We start from the raw sequence: 18,341 nt of genomic DNA, 5'->3' as shown, positions 1-18,341 counted from the left end.
CCTTGATGGCCTTATCAGGAATAATATTAGTCTAAATATGTCTACTGTATATACAGCAGAGATAGGATTGTTAAAAGGCTGGTCTAAGTGACAAGAAAGAAGGGACCTGGTAGTTCCTTAAGCAAACGCTACTAGGGGCACAGTGCAAATTATCTCATTGAGAAGGAAAGATAGGAAATACAGTAAGAGCCCGAGTTGGCTAAATCAAGAGCTCTTCACATACTTCAGACATAAGAAGGAAGATTGCACAAAGTGGAAACTAGGTCAGCTTGCTAAGGCCAACTGCAAGCATATAAATCAGAGAAGCTATTCAAGAGAGAGGGAAGGCTGTTTGAGGGCAACAGTGGAAGCGCTCAAGTGTCATGCCTTTTGTGTCAGATCTCAATATAAAGGTCAGCTGCAATAAGGTGACCCAATACCAACACCAACAGAAAATAATAAGGAAGAAACAGGTTACATACGATGTATAAAATTTAGCTGTTTTCATGCCAGCTGGGCAGTTGAATTTTGTCCTTGATACTTAATCGGCTGGTTGATGAACTCTCAGAGCCTCTAACACTTATCTGTAGGAACTTCTGAAGGACCGACAAGTTACCTAGATGCTAGAAGATGCAAATGTAGTGATTATGTATAAGGAGTGGGAAAAGTGAGGAGTTTATAGAACACCCAGCTTTATTCCAATTGCTGGAGCAGCACTAAAATATCTAAAAACATGTACAGAGCAAGTATCTAACAACATTTTGCTACCGAAATATATGTTGGATGAGCATCCAAAGATTTATCTTCTGGATCTGATATTATTCTTGCCTCAACTAATGGCCTAACTGATGGGCTAGAGAGTAGCTTATTAAATTTGCAGGTGACACCAAACTAAGAGGACTTCCCAATGGGGAGTGAGAGGCTGAGTTTACAAATATATGTAATCTACATGAAGAGCACTGGCAAAATAGGAGTTTTGCAGAAAGTTATGTGGTGGTCACAGTGGAACACAGCTCAGAAGCAAGTAAAAACAGGTCAGCTCTTGCAAAAATTTCAAATGATGCACTAGGATATAAACATGAGGAATAATGCTATATTAAACACCAGGAAGGTCTGAGCAGGACTATTGTTTCCAGTTTTGGACACTTTGCTTCAAAGAAATTGTGGACCAAACTGAGGTAGTCCAGAGGAGAGCAGGTAGAGTTTTTAGAGGTTGTGACCTGCAAGGAATGGTTGGAAAAAGAGTAACTGAGCCTAAATAAAATGATGCTGAAGTGTGTGTCTGTGTGTGTGTAAGCATATGGTAATAGGCAGCAGATAAAGAAATAGTAGCTATAAGAAGAAACTAAATTATTTGTCTCCATGTCTGTGAAGAATAGGTGGAGTGGACTTAAACATGATGCAGGTTAGATATTTCTAAAACTGCCTAATAATGAGGGATGTTAATGTTGTAGTGTAAAAATCACTGGAATAAGCTCTCGGAGGAGGCTATGGAATACCCAGTGTTAAAGGTCTTTAGGAACAAACAATTATCTAACAAGGGTGTTTTAAGGACAATTTTTCTCTTGGTAGGGCACAGGGTAAATGACATTTTGTATCTTTTCCAGCTGTTTGATTCTACTTTATCTCCTATGTGAGTGTAGAATGAGTGACAAATTCTAATCTGAGCAGTCACATGCGAAGCCGGGCATGAGGGAGCTTCTAGTAGTTCCCTTTTTTCCCTGACGAGCTCTTGCTCTGAGCACTACTTCATGAAAGTATGAATGATGAAAGTATCTTTGGGTGCACTGTGCTGATGAATAAATGTCTGTCTGTCCTTACTCTCCATGTACAGGGATCCCACTCCTATTGTTCATATGTCCCGCCAGGTTTGAGATCCAAATAATTTGGCTATGTGTATGGTTTGTAGGCCACACCCTACTACTTCAGGAGGGCACAGGGTAGGGTCAGACACTGTGCAGTCCTACTTGCCACCCACAGTGACTACCAGAACTGTTAATTTTCATTTTAGCTGTCTAGGGGCTCTTGTGAGTTGTTGTCAGAATAGTCAGTGCAAAAGGTTTCGTTGCATGGCATTTTCCTGCTTATACAACCCAGTGTCCAAGACAAGCAAATAGAAAATGAATGATGAGTTTACTGCTCCAAAATCAAGGCAGAAACCTATTCTCCAGTAGGGTGGACCTGTGAATGATGGATATATGACATTTGCCTCCTTACGTGAGAACTGTAGCCTGTAAAGCATTGAGTTTATAAATTATTCATGAAATATACCCTAAACTCTAATATGGCTCTAAGGAGTGTAAGAGAGCTGTAAGTTTTACTTTTGATAAATAAAGAGCCCTTAGTTATCTATTAGCCAGCACAGAGTTAATCAAAACGATTCTGAAAGAAACAAAGTGTCTGAGAAAAAGGCAGAGATAAGAGTCCATCCAAGATAATACTAAAGTTCCCGGAGTACACAATGGGGAAGATATTAATTAGTGAATACATGTGGAATGTATCCATCTGACCTAAAAAAAAAAATCTTTACCTGGACTAGGCTTATTTCTTAATCCTAAACTTTACATTAACGGGAATAAAGCTTTGTCGGCAGGCTAAACAGGCAGACACAGACCGAGGGAGAATACTATAAGCAAACAGCTATGCCTTCCAGGAGAGGCAGGAATGAGCTGGATCTTTCTTCCTTTGGAATAAAGTGGTTATGCTGAGGTAATGAAATATTTAGATAACACTATTCTGTGCTTTGGACCCATTTTCCTAAATTGTGTACTCTTTGGCAAAGAGCTAAAACTTTTCTTTTGAAAGAGCTGTTTCTTGTCTCCACAGATTTACTGACAGGCTCTGAGGGGGTTGAACCATTTGGAGCGCTGAGCCCCCTTTGGTGTCCTGACCAGAACCAGGATCATTCCAGAGAGCAGCTCTGGGAAGGGGTCATGAGAGTATAATCCATTTGATCCCATTCAAGGCAAGGAGACAAAAAGGGCTGCGACTTTTAAGTGCTATGTTTAGGAAAATGGGAAGGCTTCTGAGAAGGACGGCTGACCACAGACTGACAAGCACATTTAAAATGGCTTGGATAGTGGAGTCCATGAAAGGGACATTTGATTCAGAACTTCTTCCAGGGAAGAAATCCGTGGTTTCTTTCACACAACCATAGTCTACTGTGAGCATGTCATCTGTTAAAATGGTTTTCTCAGGCTCTCCGGGAATAAAGAGGTCTCTTACAGCTTCTAAAGTCTCCAAGAGTGAACTGTAGGCAATCTTGTATTAGTCAGATGCCCCTGCTGTCCACAGAAGAAAGAAGCTCTGCTCAAAGTCTAACACTCCGCACTGATCTGTGCCTTTGGAACACTCTAAAAGTCTGTGAGTTGTCCTTATCTGTACTTGGCTAAAGCAGGTGTGGTTTTTTGTTTTTTTTTTTTTTTTTTACTTGATACCACATGCTGTTTCTGCCTCAGCACCTCTTTACATCCATTAAAGTAATCTTGAGCTCTACTTCCTTCTGCAGTATCTGCATCTTCTCCTCCTGTGCTAAGCAGACAAAAGAATCCTTTGTGGCCTCTGCTCCCATTTCACCGGGGCAGAATTTTGCCTGCCTTTTGCAGGCAGTGGTCCAGTTTGTCACTATAACCACTGGGTAGCAGGGAGCTTGAGGCCAAATGCTGGCATTGTACCAGCCCCATCCAAGGCTTTATATTGTTGGTGAGCAGGTGTGGTCTCTTTGGTTAAGGCTGGAGTTCATGTGCAATAACCAACTGTGTAAGTAATTCAGAATTTAGCAGATACAATGCAAAATTTAGGAGATAAAACTCCACTGTGCAGAATGGAGAAGTAGTAACAGGATGGGACAACTGCCCTCTGGATGCTGAGAGGTGTTTAAGATGGGATATATTACCCTTTGTATAGCCACTTGTCATTTGTCACTGGCTACAGAGAAAGCCAGTTTACACTAGATGCCTAGATTTTAGGCAGCTAAAGTTAGGGGAGATGAATCCCATCATTACCAGAGAATAGTTTAATTCAGTAACCACTAGATGAAGGTTAGGCCTTTATGGAGTGCAGATAGTGGGTTTCTAAATCACTTGTTAGTTCAAGGGAAACTGAGAATCTTTTCAGAGCCTGGATATGTTGCCTTTATTACTGTTCTCACCGCACCTACTGCTTGCTATTTTATTATAGTATCCTGGCACGAAGCTTTTCTTATACTGCCCGAAGAATGGATGTGAATGTTCCTCAGGTATATTTAATTCTTCAGTAGAAAGAATGTCCTTTACAGGAGAATTTAATCCTCTGTTTCCTGGTAATTTGCTAGAATAATACATCCTTTATGAAAATCTTCTATTTTATGATCAGGATTTTTAATGAACTGTACATTTTGGGAAAAAAACTCGTCTGCTATCTCCACAGCCATGTGTGCTCTAGCATCATTGGCAGTTCAGGTTCTCTGTCCTGCTTAATATAAAATTAGTATCCTAGATACTTAATCTCTCCTTTGAATGGTTATGCTTTCATACCACATGGCATTTAAGCAAAAAAGCAACTGTTAAAGTGAAAAACATGGTATCTTTGAGCTGGGAGATGTTTAGCTCCTTTGGCTTTGATACAGATCTTCCAGTCACTTATTTGCGGTGAACATTAGTTCATCCCCTGGTTTCTGCAGAAAAGTAGCAAAAATTGCTCATCTCTTCTGTACTGTCCTGTATGTTTTACGCAATCTGAGAGGTTTTAATCTCAGACAATTTCTGTAAAGGGTGAATGTTCAAAGTATGGTCTTTCTTTCTATCTCTTAGACTGCTGATGAAAACAATGTTGGTAGTATTGATCGTTGCTTGAGCTGTCCCTTGAACAGAGAGCAAGATTTCTACTTGGGGAACTTGGACGGGGTAGCCTGAACTGAACAGGCTTCAGATGCAGTGACTGCTGCCAGTTTAGAAAATCATATTGCCTAAGAAATCAAAGAATCAAGCAAAAGAAGAAGGTTCACTTGTAAAAGAGCCACAATTTAAAATGTAAGTAACTGCTCTAATAGTTTGCAAGATGTCTAAGTTATGCAAATAAAATCTTTTGATTTCTCCTTCTAGTCCTATGACTTTGTTCCTTTGGGATCTGCCTTGAGTTAATGTACAGAGAGTAACCAAACCAAGATTAACAAAGAGTAACATCACTCTACAAAGTAATTCAGTTTATGGACAGTGTGCTGGTGGTTGGGTTGTGGGTTTTTTTGCCCTCCTCCCCCCCCCCCCCCTTTTTTTTTTTAAAAGCCTTTGTCCCGGTGGCTAAGACAGATAAATGTTCGCTTTCACTTATCATTATGGGATCTCAGAAGAGTTCAGTCCTGGTCTCTTATGCTGTTCTTATGGGAAAAGCAAAACTATATTCTTGGCTTGACAACAGTGCAGTTTCCAAACGTTACCATGGTGATAACCTATGTAACATCACTACCACTTTGCACAACAGCTCAATTTAAGATTCAAGTTGAATATTTCCATGATTATGGGAGGGTAATTATTTCATTACTCAAGGGAAGAAGATTTAGGAGGTAAATAGCTCTTCATTAGTTCTTAAATGATTTCCCTAGTCTTTTTAGGCCACAGAAATGCCAAATATTAAAGTGACAAAAACAGAGGGTCAAATTCTGATCCCCTTATTCATCCTGTCTACCCCTACACCCTTTCTGCGTGGTCAAGAAAATCAGAATATCTCTAGCTGTTAAATGCTCTTGAAACTTGGAGACATTTAGTGTAGGGCTCAGACTTCAAAGGTGCTTGGTTTCTCAGAGGTGCAATCAAGTCGAAGTCAGGAAAAGTTGCAGGTTGGATCACTGACAACCTGATGTACTTTGAAAAATCACACAAACAAGAGGACGGAAGTGAAGCACCTGAAGTTCTAGCCTGTGACTCTAGAACTTCTTCCTTGTTTTGACTACAGATGTCAACATCTTTCGTGGCTAGGGCAAGTCAGAGCCCATTGTCTGCTTTCCTTTTTTAAATTTATTTTTCTTCAGAATTTGGGGAACCGGGAACCTTGAGTACAGAATGATTGTCTGGGGACTATTGATACCTTGCATCATTGGTGGCGATCTGTTACACATTTTGTGGAGTTCATGTGTACATTTTAATTGAAAAAAGCCATCTATTTATAATTAGAAGTGGATATAAAAAAGAAAGCGATTAAATGATAAATTCAACTGGGAATTTAAAAAAAAAGTTAAACTTTTTTGCTTACTGCAAAGGGACTATCTTCTACTAATTAAATCAGAGGTGGAGCATCAAATAGGCTTTGCAAATAACTTAATGGCTTATAAACAAATAATTGCCACAGCAAAATAAGCACACATAACAGAAAATAATTATATTGTAACACTGTTATTAATTTGTCCCTTTGTGTAATAGAATATGTTATTCTTAGGAGACTTTCATTAGAGAAAAATGCTTGCAGATACCTCCTTTTGAATCATACTGTTAGTTAGGAACCAAGGGGGAAATGATTCATGATTTCTTTTGCCTGCATTTTTATGTTTTCCAATGAAAATAAATGAGTAGATTTACATAATCACAATAAAACATTTCAAGAATAGTGGTGCAAATTTTTTTAGATTATATCACCAGGCTGCCAAGGTTTCAGGACACTACTAATACGTCTAGACAAGCAGCTGTTTGTGTTGTTTTGGCTGACTCTCATTGTGTTCCCTCATTTTTTTTATGGGCCAGGGTTCAGCAATGATGCAACTTAGTAATCAAGTGATTGGGGATATACAAGACAGAAAAATACTGCAGTGTTATGCTAAATCAGACTGAGGTAGAATGTGGCAAATCAACATTTTTCTGTTTCGTATGCCATTTCTCAGGGATATCTGCCAGAGAGAAAGAAAGACTAGGCCACAGTGGAAAGAACTGGAAAACGTTTAATTTGTTTTCCAGAAAAATCTGATTTATAGAAAGACTTTTTTCAAGAATGTACTGGTTTTGTTGATGCTTCCTCAGATGAAGGGTGAAACTGCATATCGTGAGACACCCTATTCAGAATGCTCACCTGGAAACCGCAAATTCCTGCCCTACCTTGGTCAAACTAGGGACTTCCAGGTGAGTGGCTGATATGTTGCACAGAGATTTTGTAATATAAAATTCCATTCCTCATAATTACAACTTATCTGTTGGTTCAGAGACAGGCACATGGCCAACATGTACCTCTTGGGCAGTCTAAAAATGATTTCTGGGCTACACCTATATCATATGATTGCTTGAGGAGTTGTGCTGGCCTCAGGGATTTTTAAGAGGAATGAGCTTGAATGGTCCCTAAAAGTCAACAGTCAACATGGCCAGCCCTGGCCAGTTCTCCACAGAGTGATGGATCCCCACAGGGTGCTGTTATCACATCCTGTTTGAGAACCACTTGTAAAGTTCCCAATCTCTTTAGCTCTTGATGGTGTCAGGGATTATTTGGGGCTCTTGACCGCTTGGTGTGTGTTCTGAGTGAAAAAGAGTAGCTGTAATTGAAACTTTTATAGGCAAGAAGAGTGACCTAGCAGTGTAATCAGATACTGATACCTTTTACTCTAGTTTTCCATGAAAAAAAAATCTGTCAAATATTTGTTACTAGCTGTTAGAACAGAAAAAAAGAAACCAAACAAAACATGTTTTACAAATTTATTTTGGTGTGGCAACATTGCAACACAGTTATACTACAGGGCAGATACCTTCTTGAATAGTGTCACCTTATGATCCGTTTTAAATGCTTACATACATGTTGGGGGTTGGAATTAGATGATCTTTAAGGTCCATTCGAACCCAAACCATTCTATGATTCTAGGTTTACTGATACCATTCACTTTAAGATGAGAATACGAAGTTTAAATACAGCAGTAAGATACAACATACATTACTTTGCAAAAATTCTACTTGAGATCAGTGCTAAATTAGGAAAGCTTATGAAAGATATGCACATGTATATGCGCACAGATTAGTGAAACACGTTACAACAGTGTACCTATGTGTATAAAATAGCATGAAACAATGGCCTTTCAAAGAATTATATAATAATTTAAGTTGGAAAAGACCCTTAACATCATCTACATGTCTTTTAAATACCTCCAGGGATGGTGACTCAACCACTTCCCCGGGCAGTTTCTTCCAGTGCTTGATAACCCTTTCAGTGAAGAAATTTTTCCTAATATCCGATTTAAACCTCTCCTGGTACAGCCTGAGGCCATTTCCTCTTGTCCTATCTCTTGCATGGACAAGTAATAGAGACATCTTTAGAGCTGCCTACCATCGCTACCAGCTGTGGTTCACTGTTGGCCAGCGTGCTAATTTCATTGTATGTTTTCCTAGCAAGGCAACAGCGTTCTACCAGAGAACCATACAATAAGATAGAAAAATACAGCTGGAACTGTACGTATGTAACTATGTAAGCATGTAACTGGTGATGCCTGCTAGGAGGGGAAATATTTCATTTGGAGTGCCTGCTAAACTGAATACTTTCTGTTCCCACTTCTGTGTAAAGTGGAATTTAGGCTGTTTATGTTATTTTTGTTCTGAAGAAGAATGTTTTAGTAGTCTGCCAGGCGTGTAAACTGAACAAGGTGCAATGTCTGAAATCAAGGTAAGAAAATGAGAAAATAGCTGTTCTTGAGTTCGAGCTGCCCACATCTACTTCATCTGACTTAGTTCAGGCAAGCAACCAATTTGGACACAATTCAACAAATGATTACTCACATGCTTAGTGCTTGGTATTTTAATACACTCACTGAAGTAAAGCATGTAGGAGAGAAATTAGACTTCATTTAGCACAGCATTTCTTTTTCAAATTATTCTTGCTTTGATTTCCTATGTTCAAAACTTCAGTTTTGAGGTAGCAGTGAAATCCCGCCTTATCTCTTCATAAGAACAAAACTTGCACTAATCTCCTAGGGCCTGAATTCCTATGAAAAGTCTTCCTGCTCTCTGTAGGTTGAGGTTTCTTCATGAATGATCATACAGACTGGCTGGAATCTCCACCACATTCTATCATGTCTTTTTCTTTTCCATTGCATTTTATAACGTCTTGTTCTTTTCAGGATACTGTAAGCCAGTTGTACCATTTTGTGTTGCAGGACTAATTACATCTTACTGCTTTTACTACTTTATACAGAAAAGAAATCATGACATCCACTCAGTCTGGTTTTGTGATCCATAAAAATTCACAATAATTAATTATCTAGCAATTTCATCTATTATTTTCAACAGCATTTTCCCTTCTTTATTAAATATAAAATATTCAGTGTTTGGTTGCAAAGACATTGAGACATTCTGTCCCTTTCAGAAAGCTTGCTGAGTCTTGTAAGATTCATTCGCTTAATTCTAGATTAAATGTTCTTTGTATGCCCTTCTATCACTGCAAAATCATTGAGATCATCTTACTAGAAATTTTTCTGACTTTGCTTCTACTGCACTTTATCTGTCTAATCTGAGTCTACATCCAACAATTCTACATGATTTCAAGCTTTTAAAAGCCACACATTATTGAGGTTAATACTATCTGATACCAAAGCAAGTTTGGTATTTTTTTTTTTCCTGTCTCTCACAAAAAATCTCACAGATTTTTCAGGTCAAATTTTGCTTCTTTCTATTTCTTTACCCTCCTTCATGTATAAGTGATCTTTAACAGATCAGTGTGGTGCGATAGACACAATGGGGTAGAATAAACTTTTTTTTTAGTAGTTTATTATATTTTATTTTATTGCATCCAAATTTTGGGTTTGTTCAATACAGTTGAAAAAGCTGTTATGAAGAAGGTGGAGGAGACTTGAACAGTTGCTTCCCATGTTTTTTCGAGTGGAAAAGCTCACCAAAAGCCAGTGCATTGCAGATACAAACGCATACGCTGGCTTCTGCCTCCAGGATGAGGGTAACTTTAGGAGTACTTTGAGGTCTTCTGTACGTTGAAAGAAAATCAATGTGTACTGCCCGAGAACCACTCTTAAAGCAGTGCTTTGCTGCCAGTTTACTTTTTTGGTTGACCTTTATCATTTTCAAAACTAATAGGATAAAAACACTTTTTAAAATATTTAAATGTTCTTCAATTTTAAAGCACATGCTGGTATCCTGGCAATTAGATGCAAATTCTCTTCAATGTTACAATAGAAGGAAACTCACTCAAAACTACAGTATTAATAATTTAAAAAACATAAAAACCTTTAAGTAGTGTAATTAAAGGGTTTTAAATCATATTCATAAGATCAGTGGTAAAAACTTCAGGAGAGAAATGATGACTATCCTTACTGTTGCTTTAGTATTTTTAAAAAGTTTTCATATAATTTTTCAATCTCATAAAAAAATATAAGCTTTAATTGTGCACACAATATAATAGAACTAGAAAAGTTTTCTGCTATCTCAAAGAGTTGTTTAGAATAGAATATTTCAGTTGGAAGGTACCTACAATGATCATCTAGTCCAACTGTTTAAAATTTGAATATATTGTAAGTGTAAAAATGTGTAGCATATTATATGTGGAATAGGAAGGTTACAAATTTCCATGGACTCTGAATTTAGCAGAAGGATAAGTGTTCTGAATTGGAGCTTTAAAACATAATCCCCAGGTACCACAAGGCTACATAAACTTGTTTGTTGATGAGAGCACAGAACCAACAAGTAAAATCTAAAAACTAATTTGTGTCTCTCCTCCCACCATTTTGTACTTTTATGTCTATTACATCTCGAGTGGTACGTAGACCTGTCCTTTTCTTAGGAAGTTACTTGTCATCAGACGTGGGTTCTCTTTGTACAGGCAACCCATTTTTTTTCTCAATTACACTACCGCTGCTGTGTGGTCTGCTTTGAGACTGAAGGTACACCTCGGGAGTTGTGGTCAGGCAGTGGGAAATGTGGGCAGGTCACCAAGAAAACAAATCCCTCTTTCTTCAGCAGTACATACTTCCTTGTTGCCCATGACCATTATGCCTATAGGAAACTCAATTTTGTGAATGTCAAAGGCAGGATAACCACCCCCCACCCCTCCCCACCCTCATTTTTCAGGAAAAAATATTCTAAGGATTTTTCAACTCAATTTCTATTTTTTCTTGGTAAATAACTGCTTAACCCAAGACCATTTGGTTTAGTTGAAAGGCCAATTTCCCATTAAAACAATTTTGAGATAAATTTGTGACCAGCCCTCAAGTTGCCACCTTGTTAACAACCTGTGTATTTTTCTCGAACAAATTGAATAATTGTAGTTACTGAAACAACAGGCACCCTTTTTTCCCTTCACAAAGGAACACTCCAATGTGAGTGGAAGGGCCTTTACGGGGTTATCTTCTTTCCAGCTGATGGTCAAACAGGTCAGTAGTTTCACTGGTTGCTTAATTGATGCTCCTGTGTTCCTGCCTGATATTTTCTGTAAAAAAATATATGCCCCTGTGCCATGCAACTGCCCGTGGTTTTGAATTTATTGCATGCCACAGTGCTTAAAACTATTCCTTTGCAGAGCAGTATTCCCTGTGTAAGTCTTAGAGTTTGTACTTTACTTCTAGCATATTTTTGAATAGAGATTCTTAAACTCAAAACTTTATCTCAAATGTTTGTGAATAGGACTGAATAACATTTGTTCTAGAGAAATAAGGTCCCCAAAAGTAGCATTTTTTTAAGATATTAGAAGCATTTTAATATTTAGATTAACTGTAGTGGATAATTTTGGCAGAAAAAAAATTAAAGGAAAGATGAGAATACTGATTTTTTTAGAATATGCCAAAATGTTTAATTTGAACATTTTTTAATGAAACTAACTTTTCAAAGACTCATTTCCTGTTTAAAAATCAACGTTTAAAATAACTTATTTGAAAATGAAATGAAGCAGTTCACTCTAGGTTGGTGCAGAGTAATTGCTATTTTGATTTCTGTAATGTTTATTTCTTGAAAGATTTTTGTAGCTCTATTTGGCCCAATTTACCTATCAAAACAAAAAGAGCTATTATTTGTCCACTTCTGTTTGCAAATTTCTTTTAATTACTTGCAGTAGATGTTTTTTTGATTGCAGGTAAATCTGATTAGAAGGTATTTTTCAATGCTCTGCTTATTTTATAGAGAGTTTAGATGGCATCATTAAAAAAAGCACAGCTTTTTTACGTTAGTGTAGCTAAATGTGCAGGAACTCCAAGGATTCCCCCTCCTAACTCTTGTTTTATGTGGCTCTTTTCCAGATGTCTATTGTTAAGGTATAAATAATGGAATAATGAGTACAGATGATTTTATGAAAGTTAAAGAATTTTGGCCCTTTCCTGTAGCCAATAGATCAGTGAAGCTATAATTAGTTGATTTATTTCTAGTAAAGTTACTTCTGTTGAGATTAGTATGTTTGTTATTCCATAGTTAGAAAATAAATAAGATGTAGGCTGAAAAGACTGGGGAATTCATTCTGTATGCTATTAATTAGCTTGTTTGCTCCAGTTTATTTCTGATCAAATAGAAGATGCTGAAAGAGTATAAAATAAGATCCTTAATATACTCTAAGGGCCTGTTTCTGCCCCAGCTGACGTTAAAGGCAAGTTCCCACTGACGTGACTGATGCCCTAATTGTCTGGCTTGACATTGATGGTTTCCCATTTCTCAATTCCGATGGCTTCGCTCTAGAAAGGCTATTGGGATGATGTCAGTTTTCTATGCAGTGATCACATGTAAAGTAAATGTTTTAAACAGAAGACTAAAAAGCTGGAGGAAGAAAATTTTGCAGCAAAGGGTTGGTGACTACCAAGGCACCTTGTTACAAGCGACACCATGCGGGAAGATTGGTTGCTCTGTGCCCATTTTTGCTGCGGGGAATGCATTTTTTTCCTGGGTTTGTTGCTTTAACTTTCCTTGCTGGGAGTCACAGAATTTCACCTAATAATTTCAAAAGAACGGTACTGCCTGGAGACAACTGGTTTTCTTTTTAATCCAGAGCTCACCAGTAACAGGCTTTTTAACCCGGTCATTTAATACCTTGTTTCATTTTGTACCTCTTTTTGTTCTTCATTTCATTAGGCTTGAACGCAGCCTTGCTGCACTGTGATTCCCTCTTTCTTTTTTCCACATGGCTGCTTGGTTTGCAGAGGATGCCTCCTTACAGATGTGTTCCTTCCCCTGACAAACAATTACCCCTGTTCCCCTCCGCAGGAGGCCATTAGGACATCATCACGGGTTCTGCTAAGTCATCTCACAATCACAGTTTTGTGCAATCACCTCTCATCTGAGCCTATCTAGGCATATGCCATGCGGGGAAACTAGCAGTCACAAAACGCAGCACCTCCAGGCATATTATTTGTTATTTTGGTCCAGGAGTGTGACAGATAATGGCTACTGTCTGAAGGTCTCATTGGCTGCAATGACTGGCATCATATGCAGAAAATGCGGAAAAGCCAGAATGGGTGATCACGTCCCTACTTAATAACAACAAAAAGAACAATTTTGTATTTTCACCGCAGTTAAAAGCGCTGAAAAGGGAGACTAAAAAGGTAATGTTCGGAGAATTATTCCACTGCATAAACTCACAAAGCTAAATTTATGTTGCATCTGTTCTTTATTACTTATTGTTTATGAGCTGTATGTACAAATGTGTCAATAATTTGCTTCATATTTAGCCTAGTTATCATAATGGAGCTAAGCATTTGACATGATTTTACTGACAAAATACCGTAAAACTAGGCATTTGGAAGCTTAAAGTGTGCCAATTATTAGGAGATGCTCACTCCTTAAAATCCAGGTGTACCAGGTGGGTCCTCCCATGCTAAACTGAGAAGGGCAGAGCTGATACACTGTTTGAGAAACTGTTCACACTTTGCCTCTAGCTGTTCGCACATTCCTAACTGTTGTTAAAAAAATCCTTAATTAAATGGTATGATTTCAAGGGTTGTGTTAGGCCTCAAAATAAATGCACCCAAAATTGTGGGGTTTTTTGATAGAATGAAGCCAGCTGGTTTGTGGAAGACTTTCAGTCTGTGTAAATGTTACAAACTGCTGAATTACTAAAAGGCCCCTTGATATATGATGTCATGTTGCTTAATAGGCCTCCGATTACTTTGGGGAAAAATTGGTTTTATTGTGTTAATCATATGAAAACGAAGTTACTAATCCCTATCTAATTATGAGGGGTTTTTTAACTTGCAATAATATCCTAATTATTTCCTCTTATTGAAACAAGTCCCGTTCTAAATGTGATCCTCGAGAAAGAATATGAAAAGCTATCCAATGAAATACCTTGGCTTTAATTTTAATTTATGTGGGTTTTGAACCGGTTTGTTGTTGTTGTTTCAAATGTTACCAACAAACATTGGCATCATGCCTCTAACAGATTCTCCTCCTTCGTCGACAGCTCTCTATGTAGAACCTTAATTCAGGTTCCATACAACATGTTTAGTTTATAGTGATATTAAATCAAGTGGGTATAGACTTACCACAATCAACCCTGAAATAAATCACCGAACAATGCAATTTGAAATTATTTGGCTGCTGACAGGCAGATGATTAAATAGCATAATCGGTTCCTATGCTCTGTCTCTGAAAGTACTCTGGGTTTGGGTATTCTGTACTGCGAGGTGCAAGAGATTAAAAAGCAGGGGGGAAAAAAGAGGATAAGGCTATTTTCAATATAGTAAAGGAATAAGAAATGGTAAGTCATTGTGTGGATACCACTGAGCAACATCTTAACCTCATGCCCAAGTTAAAATGCCTTTGCAGCAAATGAGACTGAGAACTGCAAAGTGAACCTTGTAGTCAATGGAAGGAAAAAAAAAAAACCAAAACATGGTTTTCCTGCAATGAACTCATCAGGGAGCTCCTCCCTAATCTAGGCTCTAGCTTGCAAAAAATAAGTCCTTTTTCTTTTTTTTTTCTCTGACACTATTAGATCAAAACAGTACCCAGGCATTAGACAGTATTTATTAGCTTGTAAGGCCAGAGATAATGATCCCATTCAATCAGAACTCATGAATAATTCAGCAGTCCCAACTCCACATAATTTCTAGTTTTACTTTTAAAACCAGTAAAGCACCATTTGCATTGCCTTTTTGAGGGGAGGGGGAAATGACAGTAAGCAGAAAAATAAAAGGGATTTTTCTATGCTTTTGGTTCTGCTTCTCAAACACACTTAGCTCTCTCAGAATGTTATCTCCCTTCCCTTATGTCCCCTCCCATCTCCCAGAACAAAACCAACATCAGAATAAATATTAATCATGATACTATTGAGAAGATGCTGTACACTAATTATCGTCAAGAATAGTGCTACCCATATTTAGAGCGGATTTTGTAATCACTGCAATTTGTTCAGTATTGTTACTTACACGATCCGCTATGAAGTAATTACACGTTTTTCACTTCTTTTGTTTTAAAAGAACACCCACGCTTTTTCTCAGCTTTCAGGCAAACTCGCAAATAACATTTTTCTGACATGCAGTTTATGTGAAATGAAACATTCTTTTCTGTGAACTTTCTTTCCCACTGCTGAGCTGAACAAGCCCAGGCCTATGTGGTACCTGGGAAGCCTGTGGAAAAGCGCCGTGTTACGTCTCCCGCTGAATGGGAGGCGTGGGGTGATCTGAGATATTCAGTATCTTGGAGCCTTTCTTTACCTCACCTGCCCACCTTAGTTGTTATATTACTTTTGTTGTAACGGTATTTTGCTTATATTTCATAGCAGATCCCACACTGCTTTAGATATTCTTACTTTACTGATAATCCCTTTGCTTCTCCAGGTCATGCTGAATAGCTGGTAAAGATTTCTTCTGTGGGATCTTGCTGCTGCTTTATATAGCCCATTTTCCATTTTATATCTGCTAAATTGTGACAGCAGTGACATAACTATTACGTTGCTTGGTCCCTTTCTGTCCACAGAGCGGTTCTGGGGTGAGCCTACCAGCGAGTGAAGGTTGTCGTTTGTAGTGGTGGCTCCCATTGTGTTCAGGAGTGGGATCCCTGTAAGTAAGTAGCACGCTCCAAATGCCAACTACAGCAAACTTCCAGTAGTCTATTAAAATATTCATTACCTTGCTTACTGATGTGAGCCTCCATGAAGAGAGGGGGATTAGAGATCTCTTCTAAACAGATTATATTTTTGTTACAAAGAGAAACAGGAGGAAGCGGTATTAGAAAGAGCGGCGGCATTCCGAGCCTGTCAGTAGCACTCCAAAAGAGGACATTTCTCCGCCATCTCTGTTAAGGCAACTAATGCAGATGCCAAGGAAGTCATCAGGTGCGCGCGCAAAGGCGCAGCAGCGCGGCTGTACACGCGCAGAATTCCTATCTATGATGCAGTGGGAAATATACAAATTATCCTTCCATTTTTATATGGGGCGTTGGGCTGTCTTTCCATATCTGTGATGATACAGCCTTAGAAAACAGAAGAGTTTTAGCAGAAAAGAGGGTGTTCCTAAGAAAGTTCAAGAGCTGAAGCTTGAGATCTATAATGTACTGGAGAGTACGTATCCTTCCTATGGGTGTACTTGATATGTTTGTTTACCAAGTAGAACAGAAAAAGGTGAAGTAAAATGTAATCATTTTCCTTTGTGAAGTTATATCAACGTTTGAAGAGGAAGAAGGCATTCTGGCCACTTTTGAACCAAAATGTTTAGAGGGCAAATAAGCAACAGCTCTGCAAGTCGTAGTTTAAGAAAAGACTGTCAACAAATCCTGAGGGACTGCAGATATATTTGTTAACTTCCAGTGTCAGTTTAACTGAGAGTGTTTGTGTATTCATGTCAGACATTAATTAAAGGCCACTTGGGAGATTTTAAGATCTTCATCTTGGATTAGTGAAACTGAGCAAAAGGAAAAATCAGGCTTTGCAAATTGCCATAGAGATTGGGTTGGGAGTAGTGAGTGAAAAGGATGTTCTGATTCAGATATCATTGATTTCCTCATAGGTATCCTAGTATGAGAACTGCTAATTTAAAGGGAAATAATCAACCAAATATTTACAGTGCTATTAGAAAAGGTGCGATGGTACTTGTATTAACAGTTGGTGCTAAACATTTAGTAACAAAACCCAGCAGATAAGTTTAGGGTGAAGCCATGTTCAGTTTAGCAGAAGCTAATGTAGCACTCATGAACTTTTTCATCAGCATTTAGTTATGTCTTTGCAGAGGAGTTTGAAATTGAAGTATGAAATAAATAATACATATGTAACAATGTTTACATTTGTCCTTGTATAGAAGAGGACCCTCAGATCAGTCATATTTGGAGGAAACGTCAACATGCTTATAGAAGTCCTGGTACAGAGGAATATTAATAGAGTGAATGTAATAGGCAACAAAATATGAATGCCCGAGTATTCTGGTAAGCTCTAAAAGTACAATCTGATCTGTAGAGTGATACAGTTAGAGCTGAGGACCCAACGTTCATCACATGATTTGGGGATTTTGCTTTGACTAGTTTTCTTCTGGTCCCATGGACTGAATGCCCATTGGCAGCTGATGCACAGTAGACGTACTGGGAGTCCATCTTCTAGTCTAGTTTCATCCAAGAGAAATCCAGTTTGTGCAACCTGAGAATGCCCTGCAATGTGAGGCAAATGTGGTGAATGGGGATGACAAGGAAGCAAAATGAATTCCGGATTTGAAATAAAACGCTGATGTAGACATACCCTCTGACACATTCTGTAATGTTGGTAGCTATCTCTAAGTGGTATAAGGTTTAGGTAGTTGCCACTGAAGTCAACAGGGTTTTACTTGTATTGATGTTTCTGAGAAAGGAGATCAGATGTTAGGTTTTGTCAAAAAAGCAGATTCTGGCTTAAGTCTGTGTAAATTTACATGTCAACACATGTGGCTCCTATTGCCAAATTGGAGTCTAAATGTGCAGCCACCAGGCATAATTCAAACCATATGAAATAGATCTGTAAAGTAAATAGAGCCACATATGTTTTACCCAGAGATGAATTTAAGCAGTTGCATCACTTGGTGTGGGAAGTGCTTATAGTTTAAAAATAATCGCAACAATAATAATATGTGAACAGAATCCAAGCGCTCTATTTTGCTTATTGAGAGCTGTATAATTCGGCACGCAATTATCACAGCATTGCTTGCTACTATAGACTCTGCTTAGTAATGGATAATGAAGTAGACATAGCCTGGCCCATGGAGCTTACAGCTGAAGTGATAATCCTAAACGTAATTATACATATACCTAACTTCACATGCAAAGCCAGTCCAACTGAAGTCAGTGGGGCACAGAGGTGCACACAGTTGATCAGGCACGTGAGTAATGATTTCCCAGAATGGGACTTAAATCTTCATGCTGCAAAGGTCAATTATAATATGCCCTGAATGTCTGTATATGGGGCTTTTTCCTCTTTATTTGGTGGGGGAATAATTCCATTTTTATTGTAGGGGCTTGCTTATGGTGGTTTCTGTAGAACAAGCA

This window comes from Phaethon aethereus, assembly GCF_964289735.1.
Source record: "Phaethon aethereus genome assembly, chromosome: 9".
NCBI lineage: Eukaryota > Metazoa > Chordata > Aves > Phaethontiformes > Phaethontidae > Phaethon > Phaethon aethereus.
Note: the sequence above shows the minus strand (reverse complement) of the source record.